The sequence below is a fragment of the Petromyzon marinus genome, chromosome 23, assembly GCF_048934315.1.
Source record: "Petromyzon marinus isolate PM22_M1 ecotype Great Lakes invasive population chromosome 23, UKy_Petmar_22M1.pri1.0, whole genome shotgun sequence".
NCBI lineage: Eukaryota > Metazoa > Chordata > Hyperoartia > Petromyzontiformes > Petromyzontidae > Petromyzon > Petromyzon marinus.
In genome coordinates this window covers 12,945,001-12,962,196 of record NC_133689.1, presented here as the reverse complement: position 1 = coordinate 12,962,196, position 17,196 = coordinate 12,945,001, and the positions used below count along the sequence as shown (strand labels likewise).

At 45.4% G+C, this 17,196-nt stretch overlaps 24 non-coding genes and 14 pseudogenes across 24 annotated transcripts; all 38 read left to right on the top strand.

The window, feature by feature from the left end:
• Positions 1–40: 40 nt before the first annotated feature.
• On the top strand, positions 41–159 carry LOC142926943 (5S ribosomal RNA). Its single transcript, XR_012943867.1, has one exon. It is a non-coding gene; the product is annotated as a 5S ribosomal RNA (ribosomal RNA).
• A 431-nt stretch (positions 160–590) lies between these two features.
• LOC142927882 (5S ribosomal RNA) lies at positions 591–709 on the top strand. Its single transcript, XR_012944807.1, has one exon. It is a non-coding gene; the product is annotated as a 5S ribosomal RNA (ribosomal RNA).
• Positions 710–1,136: 427 nt separating this feature from the next.
• LOC142926221 (5S ribosomal RNA) lies at positions 1,137–1,255 on the top strand. The gene has a single exon (XR_012943146.1). It is a non-coding gene; the product is annotated as a 5S ribosomal RNA (ribosomal RNA).
• Positions 1,256–1,507: 252 nt separating this feature from the next.
• On the top strand, positions 1,508–1,626 carry LOC142926763 (5S ribosomal RNA). Its single transcript, XR_012943687.1, has one exon. It is a non-coding gene; the product is annotated as a 5S ribosomal RNA (ribosomal RNA).
• A 431-nt stretch (positions 1,627–2,057) lies between these two features.
• On the top strand, positions 2,058–2,176 carry LOC142927043 (5S ribosomal RNA). The gene has a single exon (XR_012943967.1). It is a non-coding gene; the product is annotated as a 5S ribosomal RNA (ribosomal RNA).
• Positions 2,177–2,603: 427 nt separating this feature from the next.
• Positions 2,604–2,722, top strand: LOC142928484 (5S ribosomal RNA; annotated as a pseudogene).
• Positions 2,723–2,974: 252 nt separating this feature from the next.
• LOC142927312 (5S ribosomal RNA) lies at positions 2,975–3,093 on the top strand. The gene has a single exon (XR_012944237.1). It is a non-coding gene; the product is annotated as a 5S ribosomal RNA (ribosomal RNA).
• Positions 3,094–3,520: 427 nt separating this feature from the next.
• Positions 3,521–3,640, top strand: LOC142928474 (5S ribosomal RNA; annotated as a pseudogene).
• Positions 3,641–3,892: 252 nt separating this feature from the next.
• Positions 3,893–4,011, top strand: LOC142927216 (5S ribosomal RNA). The gene has a single exon (XR_012944141.1). It is a non-coding gene; the product is annotated as a 5S ribosomal RNA (ribosomal RNA).
• Positions 4,012–4,438: 427 nt separating this feature from the next.
• Positions 4,439–4,557, top strand: LOC142926220 (5S ribosomal RNA). The gene has a single exon (XR_012943145.1). It is a non-coding gene; the product is annotated as a 5S ribosomal RNA (ribosomal RNA).
• Positions 4,558–4,809: 252 nt separating this feature from the next.
• LOC142926762 (5S ribosomal RNA) lies at positions 4,810–4,928 on the top strand. Its single transcript, XR_012943686.1, has one exon. It is a non-coding gene; the product is annotated as a 5S ribosomal RNA (ribosomal RNA).
• Positions 4,929–5,359: 431 nt separating this feature from the next.
• Positions 5,360–5,479, top strand: LOC142928285 (5S ribosomal RNA; annotated as a pseudogene).
• A 252-nt stretch (positions 5,480–5,731) lies between these two features.
• Positions 5,732–5,850, top strand: LOC142926008 (5S ribosomal RNA). Its single transcript, XR_012942932.1, has one exon. It is a non-coding gene; the product is annotated as a 5S ribosomal RNA (ribosomal RNA).
• A 427-nt stretch (positions 5,851–6,277) lies between these two features.
• LOC142928482 (5S ribosomal RNA) lies at positions 6,278–6,396 on the top strand (annotated as a pseudogene).
• A 252-nt stretch (positions 6,397–6,648) lies between these two features.
• LOC142927311 (5S ribosomal RNA) lies at positions 6,649–6,767 on the top strand. The gene has a single exon (XR_012944236.1). It is a non-coding gene; the product is annotated as a 5S ribosomal RNA (ribosomal RNA).
• A 427-nt stretch (positions 6,768–7,194) lies between these two features.
• LOC142928473 (5S ribosomal RNA) lies at positions 7,195–7,314 on the top strand (annotated as a pseudogene).
• A 252-nt stretch (positions 7,315–7,566) lies between these two features.
• Positions 7,567–7,685, top strand: LOC142927214 (5S ribosomal RNA). The gene has a single exon (XR_012944139.1). It is a non-coding gene; the product is annotated as a 5S ribosomal RNA (ribosomal RNA).
• A 427-nt stretch (positions 7,686–8,112) lies between these two features.
• Positions 8,113–8,231, top strand: LOC142926610 (5S ribosomal RNA). The gene has a single exon (XR_012943534.1). It is a non-coding gene; the product is annotated as a 5S ribosomal RNA (ribosomal RNA).
• Positions 8,232–8,483: 252 nt separating this feature from the next.
• LOC142926686 (5S ribosomal RNA) lies at positions 8,484–8,602 on the top strand. Its single transcript, XR_012943610.1, has one exon. It is a non-coding gene; the product is annotated as a 5S ribosomal RNA (ribosomal RNA).
• A 252-nt stretch (positions 8,603–8,854) lies between these two features.
• Positions 8,855–8,973, top strand: LOC142928406 (5S ribosomal RNA; annotated as a pseudogene).
• A 424-nt stretch (positions 8,974–9,397) lies between these two features.
• LOC142928088 (5S ribosomal RNA) lies at positions 9,398–9,516 on the top strand (annotated as a pseudogene).
• Positions 9,517–9,768: 252 nt separating this feature from the next.
• Positions 9,769–9,887, top strand: LOC142927226 (5S ribosomal RNA). The gene has a single exon (XR_012944151.1). It is a non-coding gene; the product is annotated as a 5S ribosomal RNA (ribosomal RNA).
• Positions 9,888–10,314: 427 nt separating this feature from the next.
• On the top strand, positions 10,315–10,433 carry LOC142927727 (5S ribosomal RNA). The gene has a single exon (XR_012944651.1). It is a non-coding gene; the product is annotated as a 5S ribosomal RNA (ribosomal RNA).
• A 252-nt stretch (positions 10,434–10,685) lies between these two features.
• LOC142927113 (5S ribosomal RNA) lies at positions 10,686–10,804 on the top strand. Its single transcript, XR_012944038.1, has one exon. It is a non-coding gene; the product is annotated as a 5S ribosomal RNA (ribosomal RNA).
• A 427-nt stretch (positions 10,805–11,231) lies between these two features.
• Positions 11,232–11,350, top strand: LOC142928126 (5S ribosomal RNA; annotated as a pseudogene).
• A 252-nt stretch (positions 11,351–11,602) lies between these two features.
• On the top strand, positions 11,603–11,721 carry LOC142927215 (5S ribosomal RNA). Its single transcript, XR_012944140.1, has one exon. It is a non-coding gene; the product is annotated as a 5S ribosomal RNA (ribosomal RNA).
• Positions 11,722–11,973: 252 nt separating this feature from the next.
• LOC142928224 (5S ribosomal RNA) lies at positions 11,974–12,096 on the top strand (annotated as a pseudogene).
• Positions 12,097–12,523: 427 nt separating this feature from the next.
• Positions 12,524–12,642, top strand: LOC142928087 (5S ribosomal RNA; annotated as a pseudogene).
• A 252-nt stretch (positions 12,643–12,894) lies between these two features.
• Positions 12,895–13,013, top strand: LOC142926354 (5S ribosomal RNA). The gene has a single exon (XR_012943279.1). It is a non-coding gene; the product is annotated as a 5S ribosomal RNA (ribosomal RNA).
• A 426-nt stretch (positions 13,014–13,439) lies between these two features.
• LOC142927558 (5S ribosomal RNA) lies at positions 13,440–13,558 on the top strand. Its single transcript, XR_012944482.1, has one exon. It is a non-coding gene; the product is annotated as a 5S ribosomal RNA (ribosomal RNA).
• A 253-nt stretch (positions 13,559–13,811) lies between these two features.
• LOC142928408 (5S ribosomal RNA) lies at positions 13,812–13,934 on the top strand (annotated as a pseudogene).
• A 427-nt stretch (positions 13,935–14,361) lies between these two features.
• Positions 14,362–14,480, top strand: LOC142927557 (5S ribosomal RNA). Its single transcript, XR_012944481.1, has one exon. It is a non-coding gene; the product is annotated as a 5S ribosomal RNA (ribosomal RNA).
• A 252-nt stretch (positions 14,481–14,732) lies between these two features.
• LOC142927112 (5S ribosomal RNA) lies at positions 14,733–14,851 on the top strand. Its single transcript, XR_012944037.1, has one exon. It is a non-coding gene; the product is annotated as a 5S ribosomal RNA (ribosomal RNA).
• A 427-nt stretch (positions 14,852–15,278) lies between these two features.
• LOC142928125 (5S ribosomal RNA) lies at positions 15,279–15,397 on the top strand (annotated as a pseudogene).
• A 252-nt stretch (positions 15,398–15,649) lies between these two features.
• On the top strand, positions 15,650–15,768 carry LOC142927204 (5S ribosomal RNA). Its single transcript, XR_012944129.1, has one exon. It is a non-coding gene; the product is annotated as a 5S ribosomal RNA (ribosomal RNA).
• Positions 15,769–16,020: 252 nt separating this feature from the next.
• LOC142928223 (5S ribosomal RNA) lies at positions 16,021–16,143 on the top strand (annotated as a pseudogene).
• Positions 16,144–16,570: 427 nt separating this feature from the next.
• Positions 16,571–16,689, top strand: LOC142928086 (5S ribosomal RNA; annotated as a pseudogene).
• A 252-nt stretch (positions 16,690–16,941) lies between these two features.
• LOC142926353 (5S ribosomal RNA) lies at positions 16,942–17,060 on the top strand. The gene has a single exon (XR_012943278.1). It is a non-coding gene; the product is annotated as a 5S ribosomal RNA (ribosomal RNA).
• The last annotated feature ends 136 nt before the right edge of the window (positions 17,061–17,196 follow it).

Sequence of the window (17,196 nt, the reverse complement as noted above, 5' to 3'; positions counted from 1 at the left end):
TTTTATACATATGAGTGTTCGACAGATCGCTGCATGCACGGCCTACGACCATATCACCCTGAATGCGCCCGATCTCGTCTGATCTCAGAAGCTAAGCATGGTCGAGCCTGGTTAGTACTTGAATGGGAGACTGCCTGGGAATACCAGGTGTTGTAGGCTTTTGCATTGTTGTATCTGGATGGGTCGCTTTTTACACTTCGACTCATCCAGTGAGTGCACCTGCCAATTTCACGTCGATATGGTGTACTGCATTGGGATCAATATTTTTTGTAAAATAATGTTTGATGCCACTCTTTCGGGGCTCAACCAGGAGCTCAGAAACAGGTCCCTGCAGGGTGGGCTGGTAGGACAAGTCTCTGCGCTGTCTATTACTGATTTTATACACCCAACAGCACGAGATTTCACTTCGTTAAAGTATTGAAAGGGTACGGACGGACGGACGGACAGATTAATCTATTGCAGGCTGGTACACTCTGTTTACAACTTCGTTTCTACCAGTATAAAGGTTTTTTGAGCGATGACCTCCAGAAGTATAGTTGAATGTTGATTGTTTTATACATCTGAATGTGCGACAGGTCTTTCCAAGCATGGCCTACGACCATATCACCCTGAATGCGCCCGATCTCGTCTAATCTCGGAAGCTAAGCACGGTCGAGTCTGGTTAGTACTTGGATGGGAGACTGCCTGGGAATACCAGGTGTTGTTGGCTTTTGTATATTTGGATCTGGATGGCTCGCTTTTTACACTTCGACTCATGCAGTGAGTGCACCTGTCAATTTCACGTCGATATGGTGTACTGCATTGGGATCAATATTTTTTGTAATATAATGTTTGATGCCACTCTTTCGGGGCTCAATCAGGAGCTCAGAAACAGGTCCCTGCAGAGTGGGCTGGTAGGACAAGTCTCTGCGCTGTCTATTACTGATTATATACACCCAACAGCACGAGATTTCACTTCGTTAAAGTATTAAAAGGGGACGGACGGACGGACACATTAATCTATTGCAGGCTGGTACACTCAGTTTACAACTTCGTTTCTACCAGTATAAAGGTTTTTTGAGCGATGACCTCCAGAAGTATAGTTGAATGTTGATTGTTTAATACATCTGAATGTGCGACAGGTCTTTTCAAGCATGGCCTACGACCATCTCACCCTGAATGCGCCCGATCTCGTCTGATCTCGGAAGCTAAGCATGGTCGAGCCTGGTTAGTACTTGGATGGGAGACTGCCTGGGAATACCAGGTGTTGTAGGCTTTTGCATTGTTGTATCTGGATGGGTCGCTTTTTACACTTCGACTCATCCAGTTAGTGCACCTGCCAATTTCACGTCGATATGGTGTACTGCATTGGGATCAATATTTTTTGTAAAATACTGTTTGATGCCACTCTTTCGGGGCTAAACCAGGAGCTCAGCATAAACGTTTTCACGAGCGATGACCTCCAGGAGTATAGTTGAATGTTGATTGTTTTATACATATGAGTGTTCGACAGGTCACTGCACGCACGGCCTACGACCATATCACCCTGAATGCGCCCGATCTCGTCTGATCTCGCAAGCTAAGCATGGTCGAGCCTGGTTAGTACTTGGATGGGAGACTGCCTGGGAATACCAGGTGTTGTAGGCTTTTGCATTGTTGTATCTGGATGGGTCGCTTTTTACACTTCGACTCATCCAGTGAGTGCACCTGCCAATTTCACGTCGATATGGTGTACTGCATTGGGATCAATATTTTTTGTAATATAATGTTTGATGCCACTCTTTCGGGGCTCAACCAGGAGCTCAGAAACAGGTCCCTGCAGAGTGGGCTGGTAGGACAAGTCTCTGCGCTGTCTATTACTGATTTTATACACCCAACAGCACGAGATTTCACTTCGTTAAAGTATTGAAAGGGTACGGACGGACGGACGGACAGATTAATCTATTGCAGGCTGGTACACTCTGTTTACAACTTCGTTTCTACCAGTATAAAGGTTTTTTGAGCGATGACCTCCAGAAGTATAGTTGAATGTTGATTGTTTTATACATATGAGTGTTCGACACGTCTCTGCAAGCATGGCCTACGACCATATCACCCTGAATGCGCCCGATCTCGTCTGATCTCGGAAGCTAAGCATAGTCGAGCCTGGTTAGTACTTGCATGGGAGACTGCCTGGGAATACCAGGTGTTGTAGGCTTTTGCATTGTTGTATCTGGATGGGTCGCTTTTTACACTTCGACTCATCCAGTGAGTGCACCTGCCAATTTCACGTCGATATGGTGTACTGCATTGGGATCAATATTTTTTGTAATATAATGTTTGATGCCACTCTTTCGGGGCTCAATCAGGAGCTCAGAAACAGGTCCCTGCAGAGTGGGCTGGTAGGACAAGTCTCTGCGCTGTCTATTACTGATTATATACACCCAACAGCACGAGATTTCACTTCGTTAAAGTATTAAAAGGGGACGGACGGACGGACACATTAATCTATTGCAGGCTGGTACACTCAGTTTACAACTTCGTTTCTACCAGTATAAAGGTTTTTTGAGCGATCACCTCCAGAAGTATAGTTGAATGTTGATTGTTTAATACATCTGAATGTGCGACAGGTCTTTCCAAGCATGGCCTACGACCGTCTCACCCTGAATGCGCCAGATCTCGTCTAATCTCGGAAGCTAAGCACGGTCGAGTCTGGTTAGTACTTGGATGGGAGACTGCCTGGGAATACCAGGTGTTGTAGGCTTTTGTATATTTGGATCTGGATGGCTCGCTTTTTACACTTCGACTCATGCATTGAGTGCACCTGTCAATTTCACGTCGATATGGTGTACTGCATTGGGATGAATATTTTCTTGTAAAATAATGGTTGATGCCACACTTTCGAGGCTCAACCAGGAGCTCAGAATAAAGGTTTTATGAGCGATGACCTCGAGAAGTATAGTTGAATGTTGATTGTTTTATACATATGAGTGTTTGACAGGTCTCTGCAAGCACGGCCTACGACCATATCACCCTGAATGCGCCCGATCTCGTCTGATCTCGGAAGCTAAGCATGGTCGAGCCTGGTTAGTAATTGCATGGGAGACTGCCTGGGAATACCAGGTGTTGTAGGCTTTTGCATTGTTGTATCTGGATGGGTCGCTTTTTACACTTCGACTCATCCAGTGAGTGCACCTGCCAATTTCACGTCGATATGGTGTACTGCATTGGGATCAATATTTTTTGTAATATAATGTTTGATGCCACTCTTTCGGGGCTCAACCAGGAGCTCAGAAACAGGTCCCTGCAGAGTGGGCTGGTAGGACAAGTCTCTGCGCTGTCTATTACTGATTATATACACCCAACAGCACGAGATTTCACTTCGTTAAAGTATTAAAAGGGGACGGACGGACGGACACATTAATCTATTGCAGGCTGGTACACTCAGTTTACAACTTCGTTTCTACCAGTATAAAGGTTTTTTGAGCGATGACCTCCAGAAGTATAGTTGAATGTTGATTGTTTAATACATCTGAATGTGCGACAGGTCTTTCCAAGCATGGCCTACGACCGTCTCACCCTGAATGCGCCAGATCTCGTCTGATCTCGTAAAGCTAAGCAGAGTCGAGCCTGGTTAGTACTTGGATGGGAGACTGCCTGGGAATACCAGGTGTTGTAGGCTTTTGCATTGTTGTATCTGGATGGGTTGCTTTTTACACTTCCACTCATCCAGTAAGTGCACCTGCCAATTTCACGTCGATATGGTGTACTGCATTGGGATCAATATTTTTTGTAAAATACTGTTTGATGCCACTCTTTCGGGGCTAAACCAGGAGCTCAGAATAAACGTTTTCACGATCGATGACCTCCAGGAGTATAGTTGAATGTTGATTGTTTTATACATATGAGTGTTCGACAGGTCTCTGCAAGCACGGCCTACGACCATATCACCCTGAATGCGCCCGATCTCGTCTTATCTCGGAAGCTAAGCATGGTCGAGCCTGGTTAGTACTTGGATGGGAGACTGCCTGGGAATACCAGGTGTTGTAGGCTTTTGCATTGTTGTATCTGGATGGGTCGCTTTTTACACTTCGACTCATCCAGTTAGTGCACCTGCCAATTTCACGTCAATATGGTGTACTGCATTGGGATCAATATTTTTTGTAATAAAATGTTTGATGCCACTCTTTCGGGGCTCAACCAGGAGCTCAGAAACAGGTCCCTGCAGAGTGGGCTGGTAGGACAAGTCTCTGCGCTGTCTATTACTGATTATATACACCCAACAGCACGAGATTTCACTTCGTTAAAGTATTAAAAGGGGACGGACGGACGGACACATTAATCTATTGCAGGCTGGTACACTCAGTTTACAACTTCGTTTCTACCAGTATAAAGGTTTTTTGAGCGATGACCTCCAGAAGTATAGTTGAATGTTGATTGTTTAATACATCTGAATGTGCGACAGGTCTTTCCAAGCATGGCCTACGACCATCTCACCCTGAATGCGCCCGATCTCGTCTGATCTCGGAAGCTAAGCATGGTCGAGCCTGGTTAGTACTTGGATGGGAGACTGCCTGGGAATACCAGGTGTTGTAGGCTTTTGCATTGTTGTATCTGGATGGGTCGCTTTTTACACTTCGACTCATCCAGTTAGTGCACCTGCCAATTTCACGTCGATATGGTGTACTGCATTGGGATCAATATTTTTTGTAAAATACTGTTTGATGCCACTCTTTCGGGGCTAAACCAGGAGCTCAGCATAAACGTTTTCACGAGCGATGACCTCCAGGAGTATAGTTGAATGTTGATTGTTTTATACATATGAGTGTTCGACAGGTCACTGCACGCACGGCCTACGACCATATCACCCTGAATGCGCCCGATCTCGTCTGATCTCGCAAGCTAAGCATGGTCGAGCCTGGTTAGTACTTGGATGGGAGACTGCCTGGGAATACCAGGTGTTGTAGGCTTTTGCATTGTTGTATCTGGATGGGTCGCTTTTTACACTTCGACTCATCCAGTGAGTGCACCTGCCAATTTCACGTCGATATGGTGTACTGCATTGGGATCAATATTTTTTGTAATATAATGTTTGATGCCACTCTTTCGGGGCTCAACCAGGAGCTCAGAAACAGGTCCCTGCAGAGTGGGCTGGTAGGACAAGTCTCTGCGCTGTCTATTACTGATTTTATACACCCAACAGCACGAGATTTCACTTCGTTAAAGTATTGAAAGGGTACGGACGGACGGACGGACAGATTAATCTATTGCAGGCTGGTACACTCTGTTTACAACTTCGTTTCTACCAGTATAAAGGTTTTTTGAGCGATGACCTCCAGAAGTATAGTTGAATGTTGATTGTTTTATACTTCTGAATGTGCGACAGGTCTTTCCAAGCATGGCCTACGACCATATCACCCTGAATGCGCCCGATCTCGTCTAATCTCGGAAGCTAAGCACGGTCGAGTCTGGTTAGTACTTGTGATGGGAGACTGCCTGGGAATACCAGGTGTTGTAGGCTTTTGTATATTTGGATCTGGATGGCTCGCTTTTTACACTTCGACTCATGCAGTGAGTGCACCTGTCAATTTCACGTCGATATGGTGTACTGCATTGGGATGAATATTTTCATGTAAAATAATGGTTGATGCCACTCTTTCGAGGCTCAACCAGGAGCTCAGAATAAAGGTTTTATGAGCGATGACCTCGAGAAGTATAGTTGAATGTTGATTGTTTTATACATATGAGTGTTCGACAGGTCTCTGCAAGCATGGCCTACGACCATATCACCCTGAATGCGCCCGATCTCGTCTGATCTCGGAAGCTAAGCATGGTCGAGCCTGGTTAGTACTTGCATGGGAGACTGCCTGGGAATACCAGGTGTTGTAGGCTTTTGCATTGTTGTATCTGGATGGGTCGCTTTTTACACTTCGACTCATCCAGTGAGTGCGCCTGCCAATTTCACGTCGATATGGTGTACTGCATTGGGATCAATATTTTTTGTAATATAATGTTTGATGCCACTCTTTCGGGGCTCAATCAGGAGCTCAGAAACAGGTCCCTGCAGAGTGGGCTGGTAGGACAAGTCTCTGCGCTGTCTATTACTGATTATATACACCCAACAGCACGAGATTTCACTTCGTTAAAGTATTAAAAGGGGACGGACGGACGGACACATTAATCTATTGCAGGCTGGTACACTCAGTTTACAACTTCGTTTCTACCAGTATAAAGGTTTTTTGAGCGATCACCTCCAGAAGTATAGTTGAATGTTGATTGTTTAATACATCTGAATGTGCGACAGGTCTTTCCAAGCATGGCCTACGACCGTCTCACCCTGAATGCGCCAGATCTCGTCTAATCTCGGAAGCTAAGCACGGTCGAGTCTGGTTAGTACTTGGATGGGAGACTGCCTGGGAATACCAGGTGTTGTAGGCTTTTGTATATTTGGATCTGGATGGCTCGCTTTTTACACTTCGACTCATGCATTGAGAGCACCTGTCAATTTCACGTCGATATGGTGTACTGCATTGGGATGAATATTTTCTTGTAAAATAATGGTTGATGCCACACTTTCGAGGCTCAACCAGGAGCTCAGAATAAAGGTTTTATGAGCGATGACCTCGAGAAGTATAGTTGAATGTTGATTGTTTTATACATATGAGTGTTTGACAGGTCTCTGCAAGCACGGCCTACGACCATATCACCCTGAATGCGCCCGATCTCGTCTGATCTCGGAAGCTAAGCATGGTCGAGCCTGGTTAGTAATTGCATGGGAGACTGCCTGGGAATACCAGGTGTTGTAGGCTTTTGCATTGTTGTATCTGGATGGGTCGCTTTTTACACTTCGACTCATCCAGTGAGTGCACCTGCCAATTTCACGTCGATATGGTGTACTGCATTGGGATCAATATTTTTTGTAATATAATGTTTGATGCCACTCTTTCGGGGCTCAACCAGGAGCTCAGAAACAGGTCCCTGCAGAGTGGGCTGGTAGGACAAGTCTCTGCGCTGTCTATTACTGATTATATACACCCAACAGCACGAGATTTCACTTCGTTAAAGTATTAAAAGGGGACGGACGGACGGACACATTAATCTATTGCAGGCTGGTACACTCAGTTTACAACTTCGTTTCTACCAGTATAAAGGTTTTTTGAGCGATGACCTCCAGAAGTATAGTTGAATGTTGATTGTTTAATACATCTGAATGTGCGACAGGTCTTTCCAAGCATGGCCTACGACCGTCTCACCCTGAATGCGCCAGATCTCGTCTGATCTCGTAAAGCTAAGCAGAGTCGAGCCTGGTTAGTACTTGGATGGGAGACTGCCTGGGAATACCAGGTGTTGTAGGCTTTTGCATTGTTGTATCTGGATGGGTTGCTTTTTACACTTCCACTCATCCAGTAAGTGCACCTGCCAATTTCACGTCGATATGGTGTACTGCATTGGGATCAATATTTTTTGTAAAATACTGTTTGATGCCACTCTTTCGGGGCTAAACCAGGAGCTCAGAATAAACGTTTTCACGATCGATGACCTCCAGGAGTATAGTTGAATGTTGATTGTTTTATACATATGAGTGTTCGACAGGTCTCTGCAAGCACGGCCTACGACCATATCACCCTGAATGCGCCCGATCTCGTCTTATCTCGGAAGCTAAGCATGGTCGAGCCTGGTTAGTACTTGGATGGGAGACTGCCTGGGAATACCAGGTGTTGTAGGCTTTTGCATTGTTGTATCTGGATGGGTCGCTTTTTACACTTCGACTCATCCAGTTAGTGCACCTGCCAATTTCACGTCAATATGGTGTACTGCATTGGGATCAATATTTTTTGTAATAAAATGTTTGATGCCACTCTTTCGGGGCTCAACCAGGAGCTCAGAAACAGGTCCCTGCAGAGTGGGCTGGTAGGACAAGTCTCTGCGCTGTCTATTACTGATTTTATACACCCAACAGCACGAGATTTCACTTCGTTAAAGTATTGAAAGGGGACGGAAGGACGGACACATTAATCTATTGCAGGCTGGTACACTCAGTTTACAACTTCGTTTCTACCAGTATAAAGGTTTTTTGAGCGATGACCTCCAGAAGTATAGTTGAATGTTGATTGTATAATACATCTGAATGTGCGACAGGTCTTTCCCAGCATTGCCTACGACCATATCACCCTGAATGCGCCCGATCTCATCTGATCTCGGAAGCTAAGCACGGTCGAGTCTGGTTAGTACTTGCATGGGAGACTGCCTGGGAATACCAGGTGTTGTAGGCTTTTGTATATTTGGATCTGGATGGCATGCTTTTTACACTTCGACTCATGCAGTGAGTGCACCTGTCAATTTCACGTCAATATGGTGTACTGCATTGGGATGAATATTTTCATGTAAAATAATGTTTAATGCCACTCTTTCGGGGCTCAACCAGGAGCTCAGATTAAAGGTTTTATGAGCGATGACCTCGAGAAGAATAGTTGAATGTTAATTGTTTTATAAATCTGAATGTGCGACAGGTCTTTCCAAGCATGGCCTGCGACCATATCACCCTGAATGCTCCCGATCTCGTCTGATCTCGGAAGCTAAGCATGGTTGAGCCTGATTAGTACTTGGAAGGGAGACTGCCTGGGAATACCAGGTGTTGTAGGCTTTTGCATTGTTGTATCTGGATGGGTCGCTTTTTACACTTCGACTCATCCAGTGAGTGCACGTGCCAATTTCACGACGATATGGTGTACTGCATTGGGATCAATATTTTCTCGAAAAATAATGTTTGATGCCACTATTTCGGGACTCAACCAGGAGCTCAGAATAAAGGTTTTATGAGCGATGACCTCCAGAAGTATAGTTGAATGTTGATTGTTTTATACATCTGAATTTGCGACAGGTCTTTCCAAGCATGGCTTACGACCATCTCACCCTGAATGTGCCCGATCTCGTCTGATCTCGGAAGGTAAGCAGAGTCGAGCCTGGTTAATACGTGGATGGGAGACTGCCTGGGAATACCAGGTGTTGTAGGCTTTTGCATTGTTGTATCTGGATGGGTCGCTTTTTACACTTCGACTCATCCAGTGAGTGCACCTGCCAATTTCACGTCGATATGGTGTACTGCATTGGGATCAATATTTTTTGTAATATAATGTTTGATGCCACTCTTTCGGGGCTCAACCAGGAGCTCAGAAACAGGTCCCTGCAGAGTGGGCTGGTAGGACAAGTCTCTGCGCTGTCTATTACTGATTTTATACACCCAACAGCACGAGATTTCACTTTGTTAAAGTATTGAAAGGGGACGGACGGACGGACACAATCTATTGCAGGCTGGTACACTCAGTTTACAACTTCGTTTCTACCAGTATAAAGGTTTTTGGAGCGATGACCTCCAGAAGTATAGTTGAATGTTGATTGTTTAATACATCTGAATGTGCGACAGGTCTTTCCAAGCATGGCCTACGACCATCTCACCCTGAATGCGCCCGATCTCGTCTAATCTCGGAAGCTAAGCAGATTCGAGCCTGGTTAGTACTTGGATGGGAGACTGCCTGGGAATACCAGGTGTTGTAGGCTTTTGCATTGTTGTATCTGGATGGGTCGCTTTTTACACTTCGACTCATCCAGTTAGTGCACCTGCCAATTTCACGTCGATATGGTGTACTGCATTGGGATCAATATTTTTTGTAAAATACTGTTTGATGCCACTTTTTCGGGGCTAAACCTGGAGCTCAGAATAAACGTTTTCACGAGCGATGACCTCCAGGAGTATAGTTGAATGTTGATTGTTTTATACATATGAGTGTTCGACAGGTCTCTGCAAGCACGGCCTACGACCATATCACCCTGAATGCGCCCGATCTCGTCTGATCTCGGAAGCTAAGCATGGTCGAGCCTGGTTAGTACTTGGATGGGAGACTGCCTGGGAATACCAGGTGTTGTAGGCTTTTGCATTGTTGTATCTGGATGGGTCGCTTTTTACACTTCTACTCATCCAGTTAGTGCACCTGCCAATTTCACGTCGATATGGTGTACTGCATTGGGATCAATATTTTTTGTAATATATTGTTTGATGCCACTTTTTCGGGGCTCAACCAAAAGCTCAGAAACAGGTCCCTGCAGAGTGGGCTGGTAGGACAAGTCTCTGCGCTGTCTTTTACTGATTTTATACACCCAACAGCACGAGATTTCACTTCGTTAAAGTATTGAAAGGGGACGGACGGACGGACACATTAATCTATTGCAGGCTGGTACACTCAGTTTACAACTTCGTTTCTACCAGTATAAATGTTTTTTGAGCGATGACCTCCAGAAGTATAGTTGAATGTTGATTGTTTAATACACCTGAATGTGCGACAGGTCTTTCCAAGCATGGCCTACGACCATCTCACCCTGAATGCTCCCGATCTCGTCTGATCTCGGAAGCTAAGCATGGTCGAGGCTGGTTAGTACTTGGATGGGAGACTGCCTGGGAATACCAGGTGTTGTAGGCTTTTGCATTGTTGTATCTGGATGGGTCGCTTTTTACACTTCGACTCATCCAGTTAGTGCACCTGCCAATTTCACGTCGATATGGTGTACTGCATTGGGATCAATATTTTTTGTAAAATACTGTTTGATGCCACTCTTTCGGGGCTAAACCAGGAGCTCAGAATAAACGTTTTCACGAGCGATGACCTCCAGGAGTATAGTTGAATGTTGATTGTTTTATACATATGAGTGTTCGACAGGTCTCTGCAAGCACGGCCTACGACCATATCACCCTGAATGCGCCCGATCTCGTCTGATCTCGGAAGCTAAGCATGTTCGAGCTTGGTTAGTACTTGGATGGGAGACTGCCTGGGAATACCAGGTGTTGTAGGCTTTTGCATTGTTGTATCTGGATGGGTCGCTTTTTACACTTCGACTCATCCAGTGAGTGCACCTGCCAATTTCACGTCGATATGGTGTACTGCATTGGGATCAATATTTTTTGTAATATAATGTTTGATGCCACTCTTTCGGGGCTCAACCAGGAGCTCAGAAACAGGTCCCTGCAGAGTGGGCTGGTAGGACAGGTCTCTGCGCTGTCTATTACTGATTTTATACACCCAACAGCACGAGATTTCACTTCGTTAAAGTATTGAAAGGGGACGGACGGACGGACACATTAATCTATTGCAGGCTGGTACACTCAGTTTACAACTTCGTTTCTACCAGTATAAAGGTTTTTGGAGCGATGACCTCCAGAAGTATAGTTGAATGTTGATTGTTTAATACATCTGAATGTGCGACAGGTCTTTCAAAGCATGGCCTACGACCATCTCACCCTGAATGCGCCCGATCTCGTCTAATCTCGGAAGCTAAGCAGTTTCGAGCCTGGTTAGTACTTGGATGGGAGACTGCCTGGGAATACCAGGTGTTGTAGGCTTTTGCATTGTTGTATCTGGATGGGTCGCTTTTTACACTTCGACTCATCCAGTTAGTGCACCTGCCAATTTCACGTCGATATGGTGTACTGCATTGAGATCAATATTTTTTGTAAAATACTGTTTGATGCCACTCTTTCGGGGCTAAACCTGGAGCTCAGAATAAACGTTTTCACGAGCGATGACCTCCAGGAGTATAGTTGAATGTTGATTGTTTTATACATATGAGTGTTCGACAGTTCTCTGCAAGCACGGCCTACGACCATATCACCCTGAATGCGCCCGATCTCGTCTGATCTCGGAAGCTAAGCATGGTCGAGCCTGGTTAGTACTTGGATGGGAGACTGCCTGGGAATACCAGGTGTTGTAGGCTTTTGCATTGTTCTATCTGGATGGGTCGCTTTTTACACTTCGAATCATCCAGTTAGTGCACCTGCCAATTTCACGTCGATATGGTGTACTGCATTGGGATCAATATTTTTTGTAAAATACTGTTTGATGCCACTCTTTCGGGGCTAAACCAGGAGCTCAGCATAAACGTTTTCACGAGCGATGACCTCCAGGAGTATAGTTGAATGTTGATTGTTTTATACATATGAGTGTTCGACAGGTCTCTGCACGCACGGCCTACGACCATATCACCCTGAATGCGCCCGATCTCGTCTGATCTCGGAAGCTAAGCATGTTCGAGCCTGGTTAGTACTTGGATGGGAGACAGACTGCCTGGGAATACCAGGTGTTGTAGGCTTTTGCATTGTTGTATCTGGATGGGTCGCTTTTTACACTTCGACTCATCCAGTGAGTGCACCTGCCAATTTCACGTCGATATGGTGTACTGCATTGGGATCAATATTTTTTGTAATATAATGTTTGATGCCACTCTTTCGGGGCTCAACCAGGAGCTCAGAAACAGGTCCCTGCAGAGTGGGCTGGTAGGACAGGTCTCTGCGCTGTCTATTACTGATTTTATACACCCAACAGCACGAGATTTCACTTCGTTAAAGTATTGAAAGGGGACGGACGGACGGACACATTAATCTATTGCAGGCTGGTACACTCAGTTTACAACTTCGTTTCTACCAGTATAAAGGTTTTTTGAGCGATGACCTCCAGAAGTATAGTTGAATGTTGATTGTTTAATACATCTGAATGTGCGACAGGTCTTTCCAAGCATGGCCTACGACCATCTCACCCTGAATGCGCCCGATCTCGTCTAATCTCGGAAGCTAAGCAGATTCGAGCCTGGTTAGTACTTGGATGGGAGACTGCCTGGGAATACCAGGTGTTGTAGGCTTTTGCATTGTTGTATCTGGATGGGTCGCTTTTTACACTTCGACTCATCCAGTTAGTGCACCTGCCAATTTCACGTCGATATGGTGTACTGCATTGGGATCAATATTTTTTGTAAAATACTGTTTGATGCCACTCTTTCGGGGCTAAACCTGGAGCTCAGAATAAACGTTTTCACGAGCGATGACCTCCAGGAGTATAGTTGAATGTTGATTGTTTTATACATATGAGTGTTCGACAGTTCTCTGCAAGCACGGCCTACGACCATATCACGCTGAATGCGCCCGATCTCGTCTGATCTCGGAAGCTAAGCATGGTCGAGCCTGGTTAGTACTTGGATGGGAGACTGCCTGGGAATACCAGGTGTTGTAGGCTTTTGCATTGTTCTATCTGGATGGGTCGCTTTTTACCCTTCGAATCATCCAGTTAGTGCACCTGCCAATTTCACGTCGATATGGTGTACTGCATTGGGATCAATATTTTTGTAATATAATGTTTGATGCCACTCTTTCGGGGCTCAACCAGGAGCTCAGAAACAGGTCCCTGCAGAGTGGGCTGGTAGGACAAGTCTCTGCGCTGTCTTTTACTGATTTTATACACCCAACAGCACGAGATTTCACTTCGTTAAAGTATTGAAAGGGGACGGACGGACGGACACATTAATCTATTGCAGGCTGGTACACTCAGTTTACAACTTCGTTTCTACCAGTATAAATGTTTTTTGAGCGATGACCTCCAGAAGTATAGTTGAATGTTGATTGTTTAATACATCTGAATGTGCGACAGGTCTCTGCAAGCATGGCCTACGACCATCTCACCCTGAATGCGCCCGATCTCGTCTGATCTCGGAACCTAAGCAGTGTCGAGCCTGGTTAGTACTTGGATGGGAGACTGCCTGGGAATACCAGGTGTTGTAGGCTTTTGCATTGTTGTATCTGGATGGGTCGCTTTTTACACTTCGACTCATCCAGTTAGTGCACCTGCCAATTTCACGTCGATATGGTGTACTGCATTGGGATCAATATTTTTTTGTAAAATACTGTTTGATGCCACTCTTTCAGGGCTAAACCAGGAGCTCAGAATAAACGTTTTCACGAGCGATGACCTCCAGGAGTATAGTTGAATGTTGATTGTTTTATACATATGAGTGTTCGACAGGTCTCTGCAAGCACGGCCTACGACCATATCACCCTGAATGCGCCCGATCTCGTCTGATCTCGGAAGCTAAGCATGTTCGAGCCTGGTTAGTACTTGGATGGGAGACAGACAGCCTGGGAATACCAGGTGTTGTAGGCTTTTGCATAGTTGTATCTGGATGGGTCGCTTTTTACACTTCGACTCATCCAGTGAGTGCACCTGCCAATTTCACGTCGATATGGTGTACTGCATTGGGATCAATATTTTTTGTAATATAATGTTTGATGCCACTCTTTCGGGGCTCAACCAGGAGCTCAGAAACAGGTCCCTGCAGAGTGGGCTGGTAGGACAGGTCTCTGCGCTGTCTATTACTGATTTTATACACCCAACAGCACGAGATTTCACTTCGTTAAAGTATTGAAAGGGGACGGACGGACGGACACATTAATCTATTGCAGGCTGGTACACTCAGTTTACAACTTCGTTTCTACCAGTATAAATGTTTTTTGAGCGATGACCTCCAGAAGTATAGTTGAATGTTGATTGTTTAATACATCTGAATGTGCGACAGGTCTCTGCAAGCATGGCCTACGACCATCTCACCCTGAATGCGCCCGATCTCGTCTGATCTCGGAACCTAAGCAGTGTCGAGCCTGGTTAGTACTTGGATGGGAGACTGCCTGGGAATACCAGGTGTTGTAGGCTTTTGCATTGTTGTATCTGGATGGGTCGCTTTTTACACTTCGACTCATCCAGTTAGTGCACCTGCCAATTTCACGTCGATATGGTGTACTGCATTGGGATCAATATTTTTTGTAAAATACTGTTTGATGCCACTCTTTCGGGGCTAAACCAGGAGCTCAGAATAAACGTTTTCACGAGCGATGACCTCCAGGAGTATAGTTGAATGTTGATTGTTTTATACATATGAGTGTTCGACAGGTCTCTGCAAGCACGGCCTACGACCATATCACCCTGAATGCGCCCGATCTCGTCTGATCTCGGAAGCTAAGCATGTTCGAGCTTGGTTAGTACTTGGATGGGAGACTGCCTGGGAATACCAGGTGTTGTAGGCTTTTGCATTGTTGTATCTGGATGGGTCGCTTTTTACACTTCGACTCATCCAGTGAGTGCACCTGCCAATTTCACGTCGATATGGTGTACTGCATTGGGATCAATATTTTTTGTAATATAATGTTTGATGCCACTCTTTCGGGGCTCAACCAGGAGCTCAGAAACAGGTCCCTGCAGAGTGGGCTGGTAGGACAGGTCTCTGCGCTGTCTATTACTGATTTTATACACCCAACAGCACGAGATTTCACTTCGTTAAAGTATTGAAAGGGGACGGACGGACGGACACATTAATCTATTGCAGGCTGGTACACTCAGTTTACAACTTCGTTTCTACCAGTATAAAGGTTTTTGGAGCGATGACCTCCAGAAGTATAGTTGAATGTTGATTGTTTAATACATCTGAATGTGCGACAGGTCTTTCAAAGCATGGCCTACGACCATCTCACCCTGAATGCGCCCGATCTCGTCTAATCTCGGAAGCTAAGCAGTTTCGAGCCTGGTTAGTACTTGGATGGGAGACTGCCTGGGAATACCAGGTGTTGTAGGCTTTTGCATTGTTGTATCTGGATGGGTCACTTTTTACACTTCGACTCATCCAGTTAGTGCACCTGCCAATTTCACGTCGATATGGTGTACTGCATTGGGATCAATATTTTTTGTAAAATACTGTTTGATGCCACTCTTTCGGGGCTAAACCTGGAGCTCAGAATAAACGTTTTCACGAGCGATGACCTCCAGGAGTATAGTTGAATGTTGATTGTTTTATACATATGAGTGTTCGACAGTTCTCTGCAAGCACGGCCTACGACCATATCACCCTGAATGCGCCCGATCTCGTCTGATCTCGGAAGCTAAGCATGGTCGAGCCTGGTTAGTACTTGGATGGGAGACTGCCTGGGAATACCAGGTGTTGTAGGCTTTTGCATTGTTCTATCTGGATGGGTCGCTTTTTACACTTCGAATCATCCAGTTAGTGCACCTGCCAATTTCACGTCGATATGGTGTACTGCATTGGGATCAATATTTTTTGTAAAATACTGTTTGATGCCACTCTTTCGGGGCTAAACCAGGAGCTCAGCATAAACGTTTTCACGAGCGATGACCTCCAGGAGTATAGTTGAATGTTGATTGTTTTATACATATGAGTGTTCGACAGGTCTCTGCACGCACGGCCTACGACCATATCACCCTGAATGCGCCCGATCTCGTCTGATCTCGGAAGCTAAGCATGTTCGAGCCTGGTTAGTACTTGGATGGGAGACAGACTGCCTGGGAATACCAGGTGTTGTAGGCTTTTGCATTGTTGTATCTGGATGGGTCGCTTTTTACACTTCGACTCATCCAGTGAGTGCACCTGCCAATTTCACGTCGATATGGTGTACTGCATTGGGATCAATATTTTTTGTAATATAATGTTTGATGCCACTCTTTCGGGGCTCAACCAGGAGCTCAGAAACAGGTCCCTGCAGAGTGGGCTGGTAGGACAGGTCTCTGCGCTGTCTATTACTGATTTTATACACCCAACAGCACGAGATTTCACTTCGTTAAAGTATTGAAAGGGGACGGACGGACGGACACATTAATCTATTGCAGGCTGGTACACTCAGTTTACAACTTCGTTTCTACCAGTATAAAGGTTTTTTGAGCGATGACCTCCAGAAGTATAGTTGAATGTTGATTGTTTAATACATCTGAATGTGCGACAGGTCTTTCCAAGCATGGCCTACGACCATCTCACCCTGAATGCGCCCGATCTCGTCTAATCTCGGAAGCTAAGCAGATTCGAGCCTGGTTAGTACTTGGATGGGAGACTGCCTGGGAATACCAGGTGTTGTAGGCTTTTGCATTGTTGTATCTGGATGGGTCGCTTTTTACACTTCGACTCATCCAGTTAGTGCACCTGCCAATTTCACGTCGATATGGTGTACTGCATTGGGATCAATATTTTTTGTAAAATACTGTTTGATGCCACTCTTTCGGGGCTAAACCTGGAGCTCAGAATAAACGTTTTCACGAGCGATGACCTCCAGGAGTATAGTTGAATGTTGATTGTTTTATACATATGAGTGTTCGACAGTTCTCTGCAAGCACGGCCTACGACCATATCACGCTGAATGCGCCCGATCTCGTCTGATCTCGGAAGCTAAGCATGGTCGAGCCTGGTTAGTACTTGGATGGGAGACTGCCTGGGAATACCAGGTGTTGTAGGCTTTTGCATTGTTCTATCTGGATGGGTCGCTTTTTACCCTTCGAATCATCCAGTTAGTGCACCTGCCAATTTCACGTCGATATGGTGTACTGCATTGGGATCAATATTTTTGTAATATAATGTTTGATGCCACTCTTT